Raw genomic sequence first — 21,774 nt, 5'->3', positions numbered from 1 at the left:
AAAATGCATTGAAACCAATGGAAACAACAAAAGCGCAAACTTTGTGATATCTCCTCTTGTAGCAAGCACAGACAGCTCAAAATTTCACAGAATGTGTTGAAGACCAAGACCCACAAATGTGACGTGAAATGGTTTTTCTACCATGTTGCATTTAAGAGAAAACAGCAAATGCTCGTTTTAGGCCAAAATGCATTCAAACCAATGAAAACAGCAAAAGAGCATATTTGTTATATCTCCTCTTGTAGCAAACACAGACAGCTCAAAATTTCACAGAATGTGTTGAAGACCAAGACCCACATATGTGATGTGAAATGGTTTTTGTACCATGTTGCATTGAAGAGAAAACAGCAAATGCTCGTTTTAGGCCAAAATGCAGTGAAACCAATGAAAACAACAAAAGCGCATTCTTTGTGATATCTCCTCTTGTAGCAAACACACACAGCTCAAAGTTTCACAGAATGTGATTGAAGCCCTAGGAGCAGGACGTGTATTTTTTGCTCTTAGGCCTTGTGGAAGATCTGTGAAGCCAGGGACTCTATTTTGTTCCCCTCCCCAGGAGGGATGGAGTCCTCTCCGGAGGATGTTGGAGGTGGCCCCCAGGCTTCTGGGCCTGGTGGAGGGCCTGATGAGTTAGGCCTAAAGCGAGCTGTGGTGCTGCTTACCCAGCTCACCCCCAGCGAGGTCGGCAGTGAGCCCAGCCGGGCTATCCAGGTGGAGGAACCTGGAGAGGGCCCCAAACCCTCGGGATCTGGTCCCCTGAGTGGAGTAACTCAGGGGAGCGCGGTGGTGCTTACCAGCCTGGAGGGTGAGGAGGGGCTTCTCTGCCCGGACGCCCAGGACCTGATGGAGGGGATGTCTGGCGATGAGTCGGAGCAGTTGTCAGACTTTACTGATGATGAAGATGGCGGTGAGGCTGTGGAGTCTGAGGACGAGTTTGCCGGCCTGGATATGGCTGAACTAAGGAGAGAGTCTAGGAGGGCACAGGCATGGATCTCTGCAAAACGGGTCAAAAGAAATTCCTGCCCCACTTGGCAAAAATCCATGCTTAAAAAGGAAATGGTGGAGCTGGAAGAAAAAGTGCAGAGAGTAAGAGCAAGGATAATATCATTAAAAGAGGCTGAGAAGGCTTCCCTACCTTTTTCAGCTGGTGTGGCTGTATGTCCTCCCGGTGGCGTGGCCGTAGGTACTCCCGGTGGTGTGGCCGTAGGAACTCCCGGTGGTGTGGCCGTAGGAACTCCCGGTGGTGTGGCCGTAGGGAACCCCGTTGGTGTGGCCTTAGAGAACCCCGTTGGTGTGGCTGTAGTCCCATCGTGTCCGGAAGATGTAAAGGATGCGGGCAGCGGGTGTCCGGCAGCAGCGGCTGAGGACGGAGATGCTGAGATCGCGGGAGGCAAGATGGCGGCGCCCAGTCCGTACATCGTGGATGCTAGCGGCGGCGTTATGGAGACGGAGGGCAGCGCTGATTTGCTAGCGGGTCCCATGACGGCGCCCGGCGGGGAGGCGGCCAGAGGATCAGGGCTGATGGTAACGGTGGCTGCGTCCAATAGGCAGGGGGAGGCGTCTCTCCTGGGGACGGTGACGGGCACTGACGGAGCCGGGGGCGTGGCGGTAACCATGGCAGCCGCTGACGCCGCTGCTGTGACAGCTGTCACGGATCCCGGCGGTCTATCTGCCAAGGTCCTGGACCCGAAGGTTGCGGAGGTAGGGCCGGCGCGGGCCAGCGGGGAGCGCACGGAGGCTGATCTATCCCACATACCTGCGGTGATGGGCTCCGGCTTTGTTCCCGTGGATGCGATGGGAGATCTGGCCAAAGGGGTGCAGGAGTGTGATGAGCTGTCATCTGGCGGCGGCCATCTTGTTGGAGAGCAGGCCGGTGGGAAAAGCTGTAAACTGTCGGTGTCTGTCAAATGTAGCGGCAGCCATCTTGATGTGGTCCGCAGTAAAGTTAAAAGCTCTGCGAGCGGTCCAGTTTCCACAGGTAAAGAGGTGGAGAATAGTTCGGAGTCTCTGATGGTGGCGGCTGCTGAGGAGGCAGAATGTCGAGACCGAAGTGCTAAAAGACTGGGTGACAAGGCTGTTTCTGGCCCAGGGAAGGTGTCGAGCTTGGCACAAGGACTACCCAGTGTGGACAGATCTGTTCTAAGTGGGGAGCGTTTAACCTTGGTGGACACTATTTTTGGGGGTATCAATGTTCCTGCAAGGTCCATGGCCGCTGTGGATTTGATTATGTCAGATCAGGCCAGGAGGACAGGGTCAGGTGCTGGCGAAGGTGGTTCAGTTATGAGTAATGGTGTGGCTGTAGGGCAAGTGCCTTCTGCTCCAGGTATTGGTGTTCCTGGGGCCCAGGAGCAGGTCAGGCCGGGTCCGACATCATATGCAAATGTGGTGTCGGGCAGGACACCTGTGGTTCCAGTGTTTAGTGGTGGTGGTGGGGCCGCAATTAAAAGAAGGAATGTGGTCCAATTAAAATGGATAGGAGAAGGTGAGCCTCCGAGTAAGGCTACTTTTTTAGAGATGATATTTTCTCTGGGGTTCTCGCCGGGTGATTTGTTCGCCTGCATTCACCCGGTAAGGACCCCGGACTATGACGTAAGCTTTATGACATTAAGAGGGCTGCAGGCGTTTAGTACAAAATGGGAAAGCAAGAAAAAAGAGCACCCATTTTGTAAATTTAAGTCACTGATGGTGTCACGCCAGGATCGTGTGAAGATTACGATTCTGGTACGTAATGAATCCTTGCCAGAGGCGGACATATTGTTCTGGCTCTCAAGGCACTGTCTGATATTGTCCTCTGGTCTAGAAAAATTTGACCATACGAAGGGAGTATGGGGGGGGGGCCTATGCAGCATTTGTTCGACTGCAGCAGGTAGGAATAGAAACAAGGCATATTCCTTCTGCTGCTTTCATTGGCCGGGATAGAATCCAGGTGTTCTATCCCGGTCAGCCCCGAGTCTGCCACAAATGCGGAAGTTTTCGGCACTTCTCGAACGACTGTTCAGTTGTGAAGTGTGCACTATGTAGCGAGTCGGGGCATAGCTCTAAAGAATGCAATAGGGTGAGGTGTAATCTGTGCGGGATGGTTGGCCACCCATACAGCCGTTGCCCATCAGCCTCCCACAATGCAGGGGTGGGGGTAGGTGTGCAGATGAGAGTTGAGTCAGAGGAGGCAGTAGGTGAAGAGCTGGTGACTGGGCAAGTGAGTGGGGAGGATGCTGGATTTGAGACAGCGGTAGAAAGGAATGGCGGGAGGAGTGAGAGTGAGTTGGAGGTGGAGCAGGAGCCGGTTAGACCTGTGAATAGCCCTGCGGTAGGTGGTCAGGCATCTAATGAGGTCAGCAAATTAGGCCCGAGCAGAGTGGTGGCTCCATTCACGCTAGTTGAGCAGAGGAAAAGGAGGAGAAGGAAGAAAAACAAGCAAAGTGATGGCGACCTGGTATTGTCAAACAGGTTTAAGTTTTCTACTTCAGATGAAGAAGATGATAAGGAGGAGGAGGGTGAAATAGTGAGGGATGGAGGTAAAAATTTAGTGTTTGTCCCTGATAAGGCCACGAGGAAAAAGGTTGGTAGAAAGTCTACCTTTGGGGAGGCTGCAGAAGGGGCTAAGCCTAGGGAATCTAGACAGGAAGGGGCCGGTGGAGGCAAGGTTCTGAGGAAGACTAGGAACCTGACTACAGAGTCCACTAGTGAAGGTCCAGAATGGGATCCGGCGGGAACGAGGTTGGGGGATAGAGTAGTGGTGGCAGGGGGAAAGTTGGTAGAGGGGCAGGGTGCGGGGTTTTCAGGTGAAGTGTCTGTGGTGGATGAAACCCCAGAGCCAGGGCCTGGGGGTGCTTGTTCTCAGGAGGTTCCCGAGAAGGCCCCTCCTGAAACCATGTTAGGGGGTTTGACGGCCCCAAAGCCTCCGGACCCGGGTACATCTCCTGAAAAGGTGTTGGGTGAGGTGGTGGGGGACGGGACTGAGAGGACTGGTGGGGCGGCTGGGTCCAGTGACCCACAGGTTGAGGCCATGGCCTCGGAGGCTCCTATCAGTACGAATGTGGTGGAGGGTGATATGATTGAGGTTGTCTTGCCGTGTGGTGAGGATATCCCATTTGGGTTATCCTGTAAGCGGACAGGTTCCTCTGGGGAGGAATCTGTTCGGCAGACAAAGAAAAAGTAAGATGGAGTCCTACTTCTATAATTCTGAACTATGGCTCTGCATCCCATACGATGTGCCACCATTAATGTGGCTTCCGTTCTTTCCGATCGTGCTCGTTACATGGCCTTTGATTTTTTTGACACGGTTGATGTTGATTTTTTGTTTTTGCAGGAGACCTGGGTGGGAGACTTGTCCACTCTCCATAGGGCGAAAGCCCAGTGGAGACGTGGTCAGTCTTTCTGGTCTCTTGCGGCCGAGCCATACGGTGGGGTGGCGGTGCTTTTTACCGGCATGGTAACCATACACCGAATTATAGAGCTGCAGGTAGGTAGATGCATGATTTTGGATGTTAACCTAAGAGGGCACGACTTGAGGCTGATTAATGTCTATGGACCACAATCGGCCTGGGATAGGAAATGCCTTTTTGGGTTGATAAAACCATTTCTTTTTACAGCTCAGCAGATTGTCTTTGGCGGCGACTTCAACACCGTTGTTAGGCCTAAAGACAGGGGAGGCACAAGGACAACCCTGAGCTATGATGCAAATTTTTTAGTGAGTATGATAAGAGAGGCTGGTCTGGTTGATGTGCACATTCGCCATTATCCAGACCTCACGGGTTACACTTATTATTGTGGTAGTCGTAGATCTAGAATAGATAGGTTTTTTGTTAAGGAGTCTTCAAAAACTTTGCCTCCAGAGGTGAAGCCAGTAGAATTCTCCGATCACGTTTTTCTGAGTGTGACTTTGAATGCTTCGAAAACCCCTCAGAAAGGACGGGGCCTTTGGCGCTTGAATTCTGAACTCCTAAGGGAGGAAAGGGTCAGTCAGTCCTTCAGAGACTTCTTTCAACTACAGGAGACACTTCTGGAGGCTGGTTGGAGTAGATCTGAGTGGTGGGAGGTATGTAAAAAGAGGACTCGGGTGTTCTTTCAGAGGCTGGTAGCCCGGAGAAACTTGAGAAAAAGGTGCATCATTCACAGATTGAGGAGGAAATTGGATTTCTTAATCTCTGAGCGTGGAGATGGTGGGGAAATCTCCCGGGTGAAGGCTCAGCTGAGGGAATTTCAGTATAATCGTCTGGCCTCTTTGATTCTGGAGAGGGATTATGGTAAATACCACTCGCCTGATCCTTACCAGAGTTGCAGGAGGTCAGTTGATTTGAGGGAGGTCAGAGGCCTGTATGATGACCAGGGTACTCTCTGTGAGGATAGGGAGGGTATCTTGGGAGTCATCGGGTCCTACTATTCCAACCTTCTGTCTGAGCAGCCGCTCATCGGAGAGAGGATGGAGACATTCCTGAGGGAAACACCGGGGCTCAAAGAACTTGATGCCTCTTTTGACTCCTTGGGTGGTGATGTGACGGTGGAGGAAGTCAAGAAAGCAATTGGTGGTTTGTCCATCAAGAAGTCCCCAGGACCAGATGGTTTGACATCTGAGTTTTATAAAGCCTTTGTTGACATCTTGGCTCCCCGTCTTATGGAGGTGTATAATGAGTGCCTGGGTGAGGGGTCGCTCCCGTCCTCCATGAGGTCCTCCGCCCTCATATTACTGTCCAAAGGAAAGGATCCATCCCGTATTGAAAACTGGCGCCCCATCGCCCTTCTTAATACGGACAGGAAGATTCTGGCGAAAATATTCTTCAATAGGCTGATGGAAATTTCCGGGCTGGTACTGTCTCCATCTCAGCATTGTACTGTGAAGGGCCGAAGCACATTTAGTGCTGTCCTTGGTGTCCGGGAGGCCATGGAACAATGCCGTGCTGAAAAGTGGGGCAAGTACTTACTGGCATTGGATCAGTCCAAGGCCTTTGATCGGGTGAGCCATAAGTACCTGTGGGCTGTACTGGAAAGGTATGGTCTTCCAGCAAGGGTTATTGATTGGCTTCGAGTGTTATATAATCAGGCCGAGAGTTTCCCACTTGTCAATGGTTGGGTAGGCCCTGCCTTTAGGGTTGACTCCGGTGTCCGTCAGGGATGCCCCCTGAGCCCTCTTCTATATGTGTTCGCAATTGATCCTTTCATAAGGAGGATTGATTGTGGCACTGTGGGAGGGGTGCAGCTGGGCCCGGAGACTCCTCTGAGGGTGGTGGCCTATGCAGATGATGTCACAGTTGTCCTGTCATCCATGGCAGAGGCATGTGAAGTGGAACACCTTATCTCTGAGTACTCTGAAGCTTCGAGCTCTAGAGTGAACCAAGATAAGTGTGAAGCTTTCTGGATGGGGAGGAAGGTGATGAGTTTGACCTTCCGGACAGCCTTCCCCGGGCCAGTCCTGAAATTAAGATCTTAGGCATTAGATTTGGCCGTGGTGACTATGCCACTCGAAACTGGGAGAGGAGGTTGGAAGATGCTGCCAAGAAGGTGCGGGCTTGGAGAAGGTGGAAGCTTTCTTTCAGGGAAAGGGTTCACTTGATCAAGACTTACCTGATTCCAGTTTTCTTGTATGTCAGTTACGTATGTTTTCTGCCGCAATCTTTATGGACCAGGATAAACTCCTTGTTCTTTCTTCTTTTGTGGGGGAACGGGATGAACATCGTCAAGAGGGGTATAACCTACAGGTTGAGGGAAGAGGGCGGGCTTGACATGGTCAGCCCCGTGGTGTTTTTTGCCACAACGTTCTTGAAGCTCAATCTTGGTAGTCTGCTTTCAGAGACTCCCCCTCAATGGGTAGAGAGTTTTAGAGCCTGGGTGCTTCCCTTTCTTGATCTGTGGGTAGATGGAGGCCGTGTCAGAACTCTCAGAGTCAGAAGTGGGTACCTTCCAATCTATGTCATATTGTGCTTGAAGGTGGCAAGGCGTTGGGGGCTGGAGGTGCGAGATGTCAAAACCTTCTCCAGGAAGCAGTTGGGGAGAAGCATTTTGCGCTCTCACTTTTATGCTCCGCTGTCACTGAGGGACTGCCCGGGCATAGTCTGCTCAAATGGGATCTCTTTGTTGTTGTCGGAGAGAGTCCCTTTGAAGTTTAGGGACATTGCTTGGCTTTCCTTTCAAGGGAGGCTCTATGTGAGGGGAAATATCAAGAGTAGAAGTGCTGATGACCGTGATTGTCCACGCGAGGATTGTCTAGGGGAGGAGGAGACCATGGACCACTTCCTCTTGAGATGTCCCTTCACTATAGAGGTGTGTAAGTCAGTCTCAAGGGCCTTACGCATCCCGTGCCTTTCGGGGCTTAGTTACCCTGAGTGGGTTTACGGTGCCTTCAAATGGTATGGAAGGTTTAATTTGACCACGATTTTTATAGTTAGTCTAGTGGTTAGGTACAACTTATGGAATGCACGGTGCTAACTTCCATTGAGACAAAAAGTCCTTCCCTGTGCAGAGGTGGTGGGCAGTATTCTACACGAGGTGAAGAGGTTGATGGATATGGACAGGGAGAGATTGGATGCTACCGGGTGGTCTAGAAGGTGGAGGCACCTGAAGACCCCTTGATAGGTGGTGGGCAATCTCTTTCTGTTTTCATTCTAAAAGGCTTTTCTGTTCTTTTGCACCCCTTCAGCTTGGTAGTATTTTGGTCATGTTTTTTTAAGGAATGGTTTGCGTGTATCTAAAAGCTCCTCTTACTTTCTCTTTGTTAAATGGAGTTAATGTTGGTAGTTTAGTTTTAAATGGGTGATGGGATAGGTTAGGTTTAGTATGGTGTAATGTTGGTGATGGGTAAGTTATATATTGTCCTTTTTTGGTGGTATGAGTGCGTGTCCTACATGTTACAGCGTTAGGCCTCAGGTGTAGGCCTTCTCTTTTTTTTCTTAAGGGGGGTTAGTTGTTTATGTATTTACTTTGTACCAAAGATGGTTTATTTGTTAAGGCATGTTAAGCCTGATCCTTCTAAGTTAAGAATGGATTATTTTATCGTGTTCTGTATATACATTTGTTCAGAACTGCTTTTAAAAGTTTTTTACTATTTTGTATGTAAAAGGGTTATGCTTGTTGCATTTTTTTCCATTAAAGAGAATTGACCAAGACCCACAAATGTGATGTGAAATGTTTTTTCTCCCATGTTGCGTTTAAGAGAAAGCTGCAAATGCTCATTTTTGGCCATAATGCATTGAAACCAATGGAAACAACAAAAGCACATACTTTGTGATATCTCCTCTTGTAGCAAACACAGACAGCTTAAAAATTCACATAATGTGTTGCAGACCAAGACCCACAAATGTTATGTGAAATGGTTGTTCTCCCATGTTGCATTTAAGAGAAAACAGCAAATGCTCGTTTTAGGCCAAAATGCATTGAAACCAATGGAAACAACAAAAGCGCATACTTTGTGATATCTCCTCTTGTAGCAAACACAGACAGCTCAAAATTTCCCAGAATGTGTTGAAGACCAAGACCCAGAAATGTGATGTGAAATGGTTTTTCTCCCATGTTGCGTTTAAGAGAAAACAGCAAATGCTAATTTTAGGCCAAAATGCATTGAACCAATGGAAACAACAAAAGCGCATACTTTGTGAAATCTCCTCTTGTATCAAACTCAGACAGCTCAAAATTTCACAGAATGTGTTGAAGACCAAGACCCACAAATGTTATGTGAAATGGTTTTTCTCCCATGTTGCATTTAAGAGAAAACACCAATTGCTTGTTTTTGGCCAAAATGCATTGAAACCAAAGGAAACAACAAAAGCGCATACTTTGTGATATCATCTCTTGTAGCAAACACAGACAGCTCAACATTTCACAGAATGTGTTGAAGACCAAGACCCACAAATGTTTTGTGAAATGACGGTCTCCCATGTTGTGTTTATGAGAAAACAGCAAATGCTTGTTTTATGCCAAAATGCATTGAAACCAATGGAAACAACAAAAGCGCATACTTTTTGCTATCTCCTCTTGTAGCAAACACAGACAGCTCAAAATTTCCCAGAATGTGTTGAAGACCAAGACCCAGAAATGTGATGTGAAATGGTTTTTCTCCCATGTTGCATTTAAGAGAAAACAGCAAATGCTCGTTTTTGGCCCAAATGCAATGAAACCAATGAAAACAACAGAAGCACATACTTTGTGATATCTCCTCTTGTAGCAAACACAGACAGCTCAAAATTTCCCAGAATGTGTTGAAGACCAAGACCCATAAAGGTGATGTGAATTGGTTTTTCTCCCACATTGTGTTTAATAGAAAACAACAAATGCTCATTTTAGGCCAAAATGCTCGGAAACCTATGGAAACAACAAAAGTGCATACTTTGTGATATCTCCTCTTGTTGCAAACACAGACAGCTCAAAATTTCACAGAATGTGTTGAAGACCAAGACCCACAAATGTGATGTGAAATGGTTTTTCTCCCTTTTTGCGTTTAAGAGAAAACATCAAAAGCTCATTTTAGGCCAAAATGCATTGAAACCAATGGAAACAACAGAAGCGCATACTTTGTGATATCTCCTCTTGTAGCAAACACAGACAGCTCAAAATTTCACAGAATGTGTTGAAGACCAAGACCCCCAAATGTGATGTGAAATGGTTTTTCTCCCATGTTGCATTTAAGAGAAAACAGCAAATGTTCTTTTTAGGCCAAAATGCATTGAAACCAATGGAAACAGCAAAAGCGCATATTTGTGATATCTCCTCTTGTAGCAAACACAGACAGCTCAAAATTTCACAGAATGTGTTGAAGACCAAGACCCACATATGTGATTTGAATTGGTTTTTCTACCATGTTGCATTTAAGAGAAAACAGCAAATGCTCGTTTTAGGCCAAAATGCATTGAAACCAATGAAAACATCAAAAGCGCATACTTTGTGATATCTCCTCTTGTAGCAAACACACACAGCTCAAAGTTTCACAGAATGTGTTGAAGACCAAGACCCACAAATGTGATGTGAAATGGTTTTTCTCCCATGTTGCGTTTAAGAGAAAGCTGCAAATGCTCGTTTTTGGCCATAATGCATTGAAACCAATGGAAACAACAAAGCGCATACTTTGTGATATCTTCTCTTGTAGCAAACACTGACAGCACAACATTTCACAGAATGTGTTGAAGACCAAGACCCACCAATGTGATGTGAAATGGTTTTTCTCCCACATTGCATTTAAGAGAAAACAGCAAATGCTCATTTTAGGCCAAAATGCTCGGAAACCTATGGAAACAACAAAAGTGCATACTTTGTGATATCTCCTCTTGTAGCAAACACAGACAGATCAAAATTTCACAGAATGTGTTGAAGACCAAGACCCACAAATGTGATGTGAAATGGTTTTTCTCCCTTGTTGTGTTTAAGAGAAAACATCAAAAGCTCATTTTAGGCCAAAATGCATTGAAACCAATGGAAACAACAAAAGTGCATACTTTGTGATATCTCCTCTTGTAGCAAACACAGACAGCTCAAAATTTCACAGAATGTGTTGAAGACCAAGACCCCCAAATGTGACATGAAATGGTTTTTCTCCCATGTTGCGTTTAAGAGAAAACAGCAAATGCTCGTTTTAGGCCAAAATGCATTGAAACCAATTGAAACAACAAAAGCTCATACTTTGTGATATCTCCTCTTGTAGCAAACACAGACAGCTCAAAATTTCACAGAATGTGTTGAAGACCAAGACCCACAAATGTGATGTGTAATGGTTTTTCTCCCACGTTGCGTTTAAGAGAAAACAGCAAATGCTCGTTTTAGGCCAAAATGCGTGGAAACCAATGGAAACAACAAAAGCGCATACTTTGTGATATCTCCTCTTATAGCAAAAAGACAGCTCAAAATTTCACAGAATGTGTTGAAGACCAAGACCCACAAATGTGATGTAAAATGGTTTTTCTCCCATGTTGCGTTTAAGAGAAAACAGCAAATGCTCGTTTTAGGCCAAAATGCATTGAAACCAATGGAAACAACAAAATCGCGTACTTTGTGATATCTCCTCTTGTAGCAAACATAGACAGCTCAAAATTTCACAGAGTGTGTTGAAGACCAAGACCCACAAATGTGATGTGAAATGGTTTTTCTCCCATTTTGCATTTAAGAGAAAACAGCAAATGCTCGTTTTAGGCCACAATGCATTGAAACCAATGAAAACAACAAAAGGGCAAACTTTGTGATATCTCCTCTTGTAGCAAACACAGACAGCTCAAAATTTCACAGAATGTGTTGAAGACCAAGACCCACAAATGTGATGTGTAATGGTTTTTCTCCCACGTTGCGTTTAAGAGAAAACAGCAAATGCTCGTTTTAGGCCAAAATGCGTCGAAACCAATGGAAACAACAAAAGCGCATACTTTGTGATATCTCCTCTTATAGCAAAAAGACAGCTCAAAATTTCACAGAATGTGTTGAAGACCAAGACCCACAAATGTGATGTAAAATGGTTTTTCTCCCATGTTGCATTTAAGAGAAAACAGCAAATGCTCGTTTTAGGCCAAAATGCATTGAAACCAATGGAAACAACAAAATCGCGTACTTTGTGATATCTCCTCTTGTAGCAAACACAGACAGCTCAAAATTTCACAGAGTGTGTTGAAGACCAAGACCCACAAATGTGATGTGAAATGGTTTTTCTCCCATTTTGCATTTAAGAGAAAACAGCAAATGCTCGTTTTAGGCCACAATGCATTGAAACCAAGGAAAACAACAAAAGGGCAAACTTTGTGATATCTCCGCTTGTAGCAAACACAGACAGCTCAAAATTTCACAGAATGTGTTGAAGACCAAGACCCACAAATGTTATGTGAAATGGTTTTTCTCCCATGTTGCGTTTAAGAGAAAACAGCAAATGCTCGTTTTAGCCAAAATGCATTGAACCAATGGAAACAGCAAAAGCGCATACTTTGTGAAATCTCCTCTTGTAGCAAACACAGACAGCTCAAAATTTCACAGAATGTGTTGAAGAACAAGACCCACAAAAGTGATGTGAAATGGTTTTTCTCCCACGTTGCGTTTAAGAGAAAACAGCAAATGCTCGTTTTAGGCCAAAATGCATTGAAACCAATGGAAACAACAAAAGCGCATACTTTGTGATATCTCCTCTTGTAGCAAACACAGACTGCTCAAAATTTCACAGAATGTGTTGAAGACCAAGACCCATAAATGTTATGTGAAATTGTTTTTCTCCCATGTTGCATTTAAGAGAAAACACCAAATGCTTGTTTTAGGCCAAAATGCATTGAAACCAATGGAAACAACAAAAGCACATACTTTGTGATATCATCTCTTGTAGCAAACACAGACAGCTCAACATTTCACAGAATGTGTTGAAGACCAAGACCCACAAATGTTTTGTGAAATGAAGGTCTCCCATGTTGTGTTTATGAGAAAACAGCAAATGCTCGTTTTAGGCCAAAATGCATTGAAACCAATGGAAACAACAAAAGCGCATACTTTGTGATAGCTCCTCTTGTAGCAAACACAGACAGCTCAAAATTTCCCAGAATGTGTTGAAGACCAAGACCCACAAATGTGATGTGAAATGGTTTTTCTCCCACATTGCCTTAAAGAGAAAACAGCAAATGCTCGTTTTAGGCCAAAATGCATTGAAACCAATGGAAACAAAAAAAACGCATGCTTTGTGATATCTCCTCTTGTAGCAAACACAGACAGCTCAAAATTTCACAGAATGTGTTGAAGACCAAGACCCACAAATGTGATGTGAAATGGTTTTTCTCCCACATTGCGTTTAAGAGAAAACAGCAAATGCTCGTTTTAGGCCAAAATGCATTGAAACCAATGGAAACAGCAAAAGCGCATACTTTGTGATATCTCCTCTTGTAGCAAACACAGACAGCTCAAAATTTCACAGAATGTGTTGAAGACCAAGACCCACAAATGTGATGTGAAATGGTTTTTCTACCATGTTGGATTTAAGAGAAAACAGCAAATGCTCGTTTTAGGCCAAAATGCATTCAAACCAATGAAAACAACAAAAGCGCATAGTTTGTGATATCTCCTCTTGTAGCAAACACAGACAGCTCAAAGTTTCACAGAATGTGTTGAAGACCAAGACCCACAAATGTGACATGAAATGGTTTTTCTAACATGTTGCATTGAAGAGAAAACAGCAAATGCTCGTTTTAGGCCAAAATGCATTGAAACCAATGGAAACAGCAAAAGCACATATTTGTGATATCTCCTCTTGTAGCAATCACAGACAGCTCAAAATTTCACAGAATGTGTTGAAGACCAAGACCCACATATGTGATTTCAAATGGTTTTTCTACCATGTTGCATTTAAGAGAAAACAGCAAATGCTCGTTTTAGGCCAAAATGCATTGAAACCAATGAAAACAACAAAAGCGCATACTTTGTGATATCTCCTCTTGTAGCAAACACACACAGCTCAAAGTTTCACAGAATGTGTTGAAGACCAAGACCCACAAATGTGATGTGAAATGGTTTTTCTCCCATGTTGCGTTTAATAGAAAGCTGCAAATGCTCGTTTTTGGCCATAATGCATTGAAACCAATTGAAACAACAAAGCGCATACTTTGTGATATCTACTCTTGTAGCAAACACTGACAGCTCAACATTTCACAGAAAGTGTTGAAGACCAAGACCCACCAATGTGATGTGAAATGGTTTTTCTCCCATGTTGCGTTTAAGAGAAAACAGCAAATGCTCGTTTTACGCCAAAATGCATTGAAACCAATTGAAACAACAAAAGCTCATACTTTGTGATATCTCCTCTTGTAGCAAACACAGACAGCTCAAAATTTCACAGAATGTGTTGAAGACCAAGACCCACAAATGTGATGTGAAATGGTTTTTCTCCCACATTGCCTTAAATAGAAAACAGCAAATGCTCGTTTTAGGCCAAAATGCATTGAAACCAATGGAAACAAAATTAACGCATGCTTTGTGATATCTCCTCTTGTAGCAAACACAGACAGCTCAAAATTTCACAGAATGTGTTTCAGACCAAGACCCACAAATGTGATGTGAAATGGTTTTTCTCCCACATTGCATTTAAGAGAAAACAGCAAATGCTCGTTTTAGGCCAAAATGCATTGAAACCAATGGAAACAGCAAAAGCGCATACTTTGTGATATATCCTCTTGTAGCAAACACAGACAGCTCAAAATTTCACAGAATGTGTTGAAGACCAAGACCCACAAATGTGATGTGAAATGGTTTTTCTACCATGTTGGATTTAAGAGAAAACAGCAAATGCTCGTTTTAGGCCAAAATGCATTCAAACCAATGAAAACAACAAAGCGCATAGTTTGTGATATCTCCTCTTGTAGCAAACACAGACAGGTCAAAGTTTCACAGAATGTGTTGAAGACCAAGACCCACAAATGTGACGTGAAATGGTTTTTCTAACATGTTGCATTTAAGAGAAAACAGCAAATGCTCGTTTTAGGCCAAAATGCATTGAAACCAATGGAAACAGCAAAAGCGCATATTTGGGATATCTCCTCTTGTAGCAAACACAGACAGCTCAAAATTTCACAGAATGTGTTGAAGACCAAGACCCACAAATGTGATGTGAAATGGTTTTTCTACCATGTTGGATTTAAGAGAAAACAGCAAATGCTCGTTTTAGGCCAAAATGCATTCAAACCAATGAAAACAACAAAAGCGCATAGTTTGGGATATCTCCTCTTGTAGCAAACACAGACAGCTCAAAGTTTCACAGAATGTGTTGAAGACCAAGACCCACAAATGTGACGTGAAATGGTTTTTCTAACATGTTGCATTTAAGAGAAAACAGCAAATGCTCGTTTTAGGCCAAAATGCATTGAAACCAATGGAAACAGCAAAAGTGCATACTTTGTGATATCTCCTCTTGTAGCAAACACAGACAGCTCAAAATTTCACAGAATGTGTTGAAGACCAAGACCCCCAAATGTGACATGAAATGGTTTTTCTCCCATGTTGCGTTTAAGAGAAAACAGCAAATGCTCGTTTTAGGCCAAAATGCATTGAAACCAATTGAAACAACAAAAGCTCATACTTTGTGATATCTCCTCTTGTAGCAAACACAGACAGCTCAAAATTTCACAGAATGTGTTGAAGACCAAGACCCACAAATGTGATGTGTAATGGTTTTTCTCCCACGTTGCGTTTAAGAGAAAACAGCAAATGCTCGTTTTAGGCCAAAATGCGTGGAAACCAATGGAAACAACAAAAGCGCATACTTTGTGATATCTCCTCTTATAGCAAAAAGACAGCTCAAAATTTCACAGAATGTGTTGAAGACCAAGACCCACAAATGTGATGTAAAATGGTTTTTCTCCCATGTTGCGTTTAAGAGAAAACAGCAAATGCTCGTTTTAGGCCAAAATGCATTGAAACCAATGGAAACAACAAAATCGCGTACTTTGTGATATCTCCTCTTGTAGCAAACATAGACAGCTCAAAATTTCACAGAGTGTGTTGAAGACCAAGACCCACAAATGTGATGTGAAATGGTTTTTCTCCCATTTTGCATTTAAGAGAAAACAGCAAATGCTCGTTTTAGGCCACAATGCATTGAAACCAATGAAAACAACAAAAGGGCAAACTTTGTGATATCTCCTCTTGTAGCAAACACAGACAGCTCAAAATTTCACAGAATGTGTTGAAGACCAAGACCCACAAATGTGATGTGTAATGGTTTTTCTCCCACGTTGCGTTTAAGAGAAAACAGCAAATGCTCGTTTTAGGCCAAAATGCGTCGAAACCAATGGAAACAACAAAAGCGCATACTTTGTGATATCTCCTCTTATAGCAAAAAGACAGCTAAAAATTTCACAGAATGTGTTGAAGACCAAGACCCACAAATGTGATGTAAAATGGTTTTTCTCCCATGTTGCATTTAAGAGAAAACAGCAAATGCTCGTTTTAGGCCAAAATGCATTGAAACCAATGGAAACAACAAAATCGCGTACTTTGTGATATCTCCTCTTGTAGCAAACACAGACAGCTCAAAATTTCACAGAGTGTGTTGAAGACCAAGACCCACAAATGTGATGTGAAATGGTTTTTCTCCCATTTTGCATTTAAGAGAAAACAGCAAATGCTCGTTTTAGGCCACAATGCATTGAAACCAAGGAAAACAACAAAAGGGCAAACTTTGTGATATCTCCTCTTGTAGCAAACACAGACAGCTCAAAATTTCACAGAATGTGTTGAAGACCAAGACCCACAAATGTTATGTGAAATGGTTTTTCTCCCATGTTGCGTTTAAGAGAAAACAGCAAATGCTCGTTTTAGCCAAAATGCATTGAACCAATGGAAACAACAAAAGCGCATACTTTGTGAAATCTCCTCTTGTAGCAAACACAGACAGCTCAAAATTTCACAGAAAGTGTTGAAGAACAAGACCCACAAAAGTGATGTGAAATGGTTTTTCTCCCACGTTGCGTTTAAGAGAAAACAGCAAATGCTCGTTTTAGGCCAAAATGCATTGAAACCAATGGAAACAACAAAAGCGCATACTTTGTGATATCTCCTCTTGTAGCAAACACAGACTGCTCAAAATTTCACAGAATGTGTTGAAGACCAAGACCCATAAATGTTATGTGAAATTGTTTTTCTCCCATGTTGCATTTAAGAGAAAACACCAAATGCTTGTTTTAGGCCAAAATGCATTGAAACCAATGGAAACAACAAAAGCACATACTTTGTGATATCATCTCTTGTAGCAAACACAGACAGCTCAACATTTCACAGAATGTGTTGAAGACCAAGACCCACAAATGTTTTGTGAAATGAAGGTCTCCCATGTTGTGTTTATGAGAAAACAGCAAATGCTCGTTTTAGGCCAAAATGCATTGAAACCAATGGAAACAACAAAAGCGCATACTTTGTGATAGCTCCTCTTGTAGCAAACACAGACAGCTCAAAATTTCCCAGAATGTGTTGAAGACCAAGACCCACAAATGTGATGTGAAATGGTTTTTCTCCCACATTGCCTTAAAGAGAAAACAGCAAATGCTCGTTTTAGGCCAAAATGCATTGAAACCAATGGAAACAAAAAAAACGCATGCTTTGTGATATCTCCTCTTGTAGCAAACACAGACAGCTCAAAATTTCACAGAATGTGTTGAAGACCAAGACCCACAAATGTGATGTGAAATGGTTTTTCTCCCACATTGCGTTTAAGAGAAAACAGCAAATGCTCGTTTTAGGCCAAAATGCATTGAAACCAATGGAAACAGCAAAAGCGCATACTCTGTGATATATCCTCTTGTAGCAAACACAGACAGCTCAAAATTTCACAGAATGTGTTGAAGACCAAGACCCACAAATGTGATGTGAAATGGTTTTTCTACCATGTTGGATTTAAGAGAAAACAGCAAATGCTCGTTTTAGGCCAAAATGCATTCAAACCAATGAAAACAACAAAAGCGCATAGTTTGTGATATCTCCTCTTGTAGCAAACACAGACAGCTCAAAGTTTCACAGAATGTGTTGAAGACCAAGACCCACAAATGTGACATGAAATGGTTTTTCTAACATGTTGCATTGAAGAGAAAACAGCAAATGCTCGTTTTAGGCCAAAATGCATTGAAACCAATGGAAACAGCAAAAGCACATATTTGTGATATCTCCTCTTGTAGCAATCACAGACAGCTCAAAATTTCACAGAATGTGTTGAAGACCAAGACCCACATATGTGATTTAAAATGGTTTTTCTACCATGTTGCATTTAAGAGAAAACAGCAAATGCTCGTTTTAGGCCAAAATGCATTGAAACCAATGAAAACAACAAAAGCGCATACTTTGTGATATCTCCTCTTGTAGCAAACACACACAGCTCAAAGTTTCACAGAATGTGTTGAAGACCAAGACCCACAAATGTGATGTGAAATGGTTTTTCTCCCATGTTGCGTTTAAGAGAAAGCTGCAAATGCTCGTTTTTGGCCATAATGCATTGAAACCAATTGAAACAACAAAGCGCATACTTTGTGATATCTACTCTTGTAGCAAACACTGACAGCTCAACATTTCACAGAAAGTGTTGAAGACCAAGACCCACCAATGTGATGTGAAATGGTTTTTCTCCCATGTTGCGTTTAAGAGAAAACAGCAAATGCTCGTTTTACGCCAAAATGCATTGAAACCAATTGAAACAACAAAAGCTCATACTTTGTGATATCTCCTCTTGTAGCAAACACAGACAGCTCAAAATTTCACAGAATGTGTTGAAGACCAAGACCCACAAATGTGATGTGAAATGGTTTTTCTCCCACATTGCCTTAAATAGAAAACAGCAAATGCTCGTTTTAGGCCAAAATGCATTGAAACCAATGGAAACAAAATAAACGCATGCTTTGTGATATCTCCTCTTGTAGCAAACACAGACAGCTCAAAATTTCACAGAATGTGTTTCAGACCAAGACCCACAAATGTGATGTGAAATGGTTTTTCTCCCACATTGCATTTAAGAGAAAACAGCAAATGCTCGTTTTAGGCCAAAATGCATTGAAACCAATGGAAACAGCAAAAGCGCATACTTTGTGATATATCCTCTTGTAGCAAACACAGACAGCTCAAAATTTCACAGAATGTGTTGAAGACCAAGACCCACAAATGTGATGTGAAATGGTTTTTCTACCATGTTGGATTTAAGAGAAAACAGCAAATGCTCGTTTTAGGCCAAAATGCATTCAAACCAATGAAAACAACAAAGCGCATAGTTTGTGATATCTCCTCTTGTAGCAAACACAGACAGGTCAAAGTTTCACAGAATGTGTTGAAGACCAAGACCCACAAATGTGACGTGAAATGGTTTTTCTAACATGTTGCATTTAAGAGAAAACAGCAAATGCTCGTTTTAGGCCAAAATGCATTGAAACCAATGGAAACAGCAAAAGCGCATATTTGGGATATCTCCTCTTGTAGCAAACACAGACAGCTCAAAATTTCACAGAATGTGTTGAAGACCAAGACCCACAAATGTGATGTGAAATGGTTTTTCTACCATGTTGGATTTAAGAGAAAACAGCAAATGCTCGTTTTAGGCCAAAATGCATTCAAACCAATGAAAACAACAAAAGCGCATAGTTTGGGATATCTCCTCTTGTAGCAAACACAGACAGCTCAAAGTTTCACAGAATGTGTTGAAGACCAAGACCCACAAATGTGACGTGAAATGGTTTTTCTAACATGTTGCATTTAAGAGAAAACAGCAAATGCTCGTTTTAGGCCAAAATGCATTGAAACCAATGGAAACAGCAAAAGCGCATATTTGTGATATCTCCTCTTGTAACAAACACAGACAGCTCAAAATTTCACAGAATGTGTTGAAGACCAAGACCCACATATGTGATTTGAAATGGTTTTTCTACCATGTTGCATTTAAGAGAAAGCTGCAAGTGCTCATTTTTGACAATAATGCATTGAAACCAATGGAAACAACAAAGCGCATACTTTGTGATATCTCCTCTTGTAGCAAATACAGACAGCTCAAAATTGCACAGAATGTGTTTCAGACCAAGACCCATAAATGTGTTGTGAAACGGTTTTTCTCCCACATTGCGTTTAAGAGAAAACAGCAAATGCTCGTTTTAGGCCAAAATGCATTGAAACCAATGGAAACAGCAAAAGCGCATACTTTGTGATATATCCTCTTGTAGCAAACACAGACAGCTCAAAATTTCACAGAATGTGTTGAAGACCAAGACCCACAAATGTGATGTGAAATGGTTTTTCTACCATGTTGGATTTAAGAGAAAACAGCAAATGCTCGTTTTAGGCCAAAATGCATTCAAACCAATGAAAACAACAAAAGCACATAGTTTGTGATATCTCCTCTTGTAGCAAACACAGACAGCTCAAAGTTTCACAGAATGTGTTGAAGACCAAGACCCACAAATGTGACGTGAAATGGTTTTTCCAACATGTTGCATTTAAGAGAAAACAGCAAATGCTCGTTTTAGGCCAAAATGCATTGAAACCAATGGAAACAGCAAAAGCGCATATTTGTGATATCTCCTCTTGTAGCAAACACAGACAGCTCAAAATTTCACAGAATGTGTTGAAGACCAAGACCCACCAATGTGATGTGAAATGGTTTTTCTCCCACATTGCGTTTAAGAGAAAACAGCAAATGCTCATTTTAGGACAAAATGCTCAGAAACCTATGGAAACAACAAAAGTGCATACTTTGTGATATCTCCTCTTGTAGCAAACACATACAGATCAAAATTTCACAGAATGTGTTGAAGACCAAGACCCACAAATGTGATGTGAAATGGTTTTTCTCCCTTGTTGTGTTTAAGAGAAAACATCAAAAGCTCATTTTAGGCCAAAATGCATTGAAACCAAAGGAAACAACAAAAGCGCATACTTTGTGATATCTCCTCTTGTAGCAAACACAGACAGCTCAAAATTTCACAGAATGTGTTGAAGACCAAGACGCCCAAATGTGATATGAAATGGTTTTTCTCCCATGTTGCGTTTAAGAGAAAACAGCAATTGCTCGTTTTAGGCCAAAATGCGTGGAAACCAATGGAAACAACAAAAGCGCATACTTTGTGATATCTCCTCTTATAGCAAAAAGACAGCTCAAAATTTCACAGAATGTATTGAAGACCAAGACCCACAAATGTGATGTAAAATGGTTTTTCTCCCATGTTGCGTTTAAGAGAAAACAGCAAATGCTCGTTTTAGCCAAAATGCATTGAACCAATGGAAACAACAAAGCGCATACTTTGTGATATCTACTCTTGTAGCAAACACACACAGCTCAAAGTTTCACAGAATGTGTTGAAGACCAAGACCCACAAATATGATGTGAAATAGTTTTTCTCCCATGTTGCGATTAAGAGAAAGCTGCAAATGCTCGTTTTTGGCCATAATGCATTGAAACCAATGGAAACAACAAAGCGCATACTTTGTGATATCTACTCTTGTAGCAAACACTGACAGCTCAACATTTCACAGAATGTGTTGAAGACCAAGACCCACAAATGTGATGTGAAATGGTTTTTCTACCATGTTGGATTTAAGAGAAAACAGCAAATGCTCGTTTTAGGCCAAAATGCATTGAAACCAATGGAAACAAAAAAAACGCATGCTTTGTGATATCTCATCTTGTAGCAAACACAGACAGCTCAAAATTTCACAGAATGTGTTTCAGACCAAGACCCACAAATGTGATGTGAAATGGTTTTTCTCCCACATTGCATTTAAGAGAAAACAGCAAATGCTCGTTTTAGGCCAAAATGCATTGAAACCAATGGAAACAGCAAAAGCGCATACTTTGTGATATATCCTCTTGTAGCAAACACAGACAGCTCAAAATTTCACAGAATGTGTTGAAGACCAAGACCCACAAATGTGATGTGAAATGGTTTTTCTACCATGTTGGATTTAAGAGAAAACAGCAAATGCTCGTTTTAGGCCAAAATGCATTCAAACCAATGAAAACAACAAAGCGCATAGTTTGTGATATCTCCTCTTGTAGCAAACACAGACAGGTCAAAGTTTCACAGAATGTGTTGAAGACCAAGACCCACAAATGTGACGTGAAATGGTTTTTCTAACATGTTGCATTTAAGAGAAAACAGCAAATGCTCGTTTTAGGCCAAAATGCATTGAAACCAATGGAAACAGCAAAAGCGCATATTTGGGATATCTCCTCTTGTAGCAAACACAGACAGCTCAAAATTTCACAGAATGTGTTGAAGACCAAGACCCACAAATGTGATGTGAAATGGTTTTTCTTCCATGTTGGATTTAAGAGAAAACAGCAAATGCTCGTTTTAGGCCAAAATGCATTCAAACCAATGA

The 21,774-nt window shown here is 42.6% G+C and overlaps 1 protein-coding gene across 9 annotated transcripts in view; it reads right to left on the bottom strand.

Annotated features, from left to right (window-relative positions):
* The window catches only part of LOC148431489 (uncharacterized), an 80,303-nt gene that overhangs the window by 33,979 nt on the left and 24,550 nt on the right, over nucleotides 1-21,774 (bottom strand). Inside the window, exon 1 of one of the 9 annotated variants that reach the window (XM_088466001.1) lies at nucleotides 1,136-1,171. The exons of the other annotated variants lie outside the window; for them this stretch is intronic. The gene's annotated coding sequence lies outside the window, so the exon portion shown is untranslated. Of the gene's footprint in view, nucleotides 1-1,135; nucleotides 1,172-21,774 lie in introns of those variants that run through there. 9 annotated transcript variants of the gene reach the window in all.

The sequence above is a fragment of the Taudactylus pleione genome, unplaced genomic scaffold, assembly GCF_031769625.1.
Source record: "Taudactylus pleione unplaced genomic scaffold, aTauple2 ptg002243l, whole genome shotgun sequence".
In the NCBI taxonomy this organism is placed as follows: Eukaryota; Metazoa; Chordata; class Amphibia; order Anura; family Myobatrachidae; genus Taudactylus; species Taudactylus pleione.
This window is presented reverse-complemented; position numbering and strand designations above follow the sequence as displayed.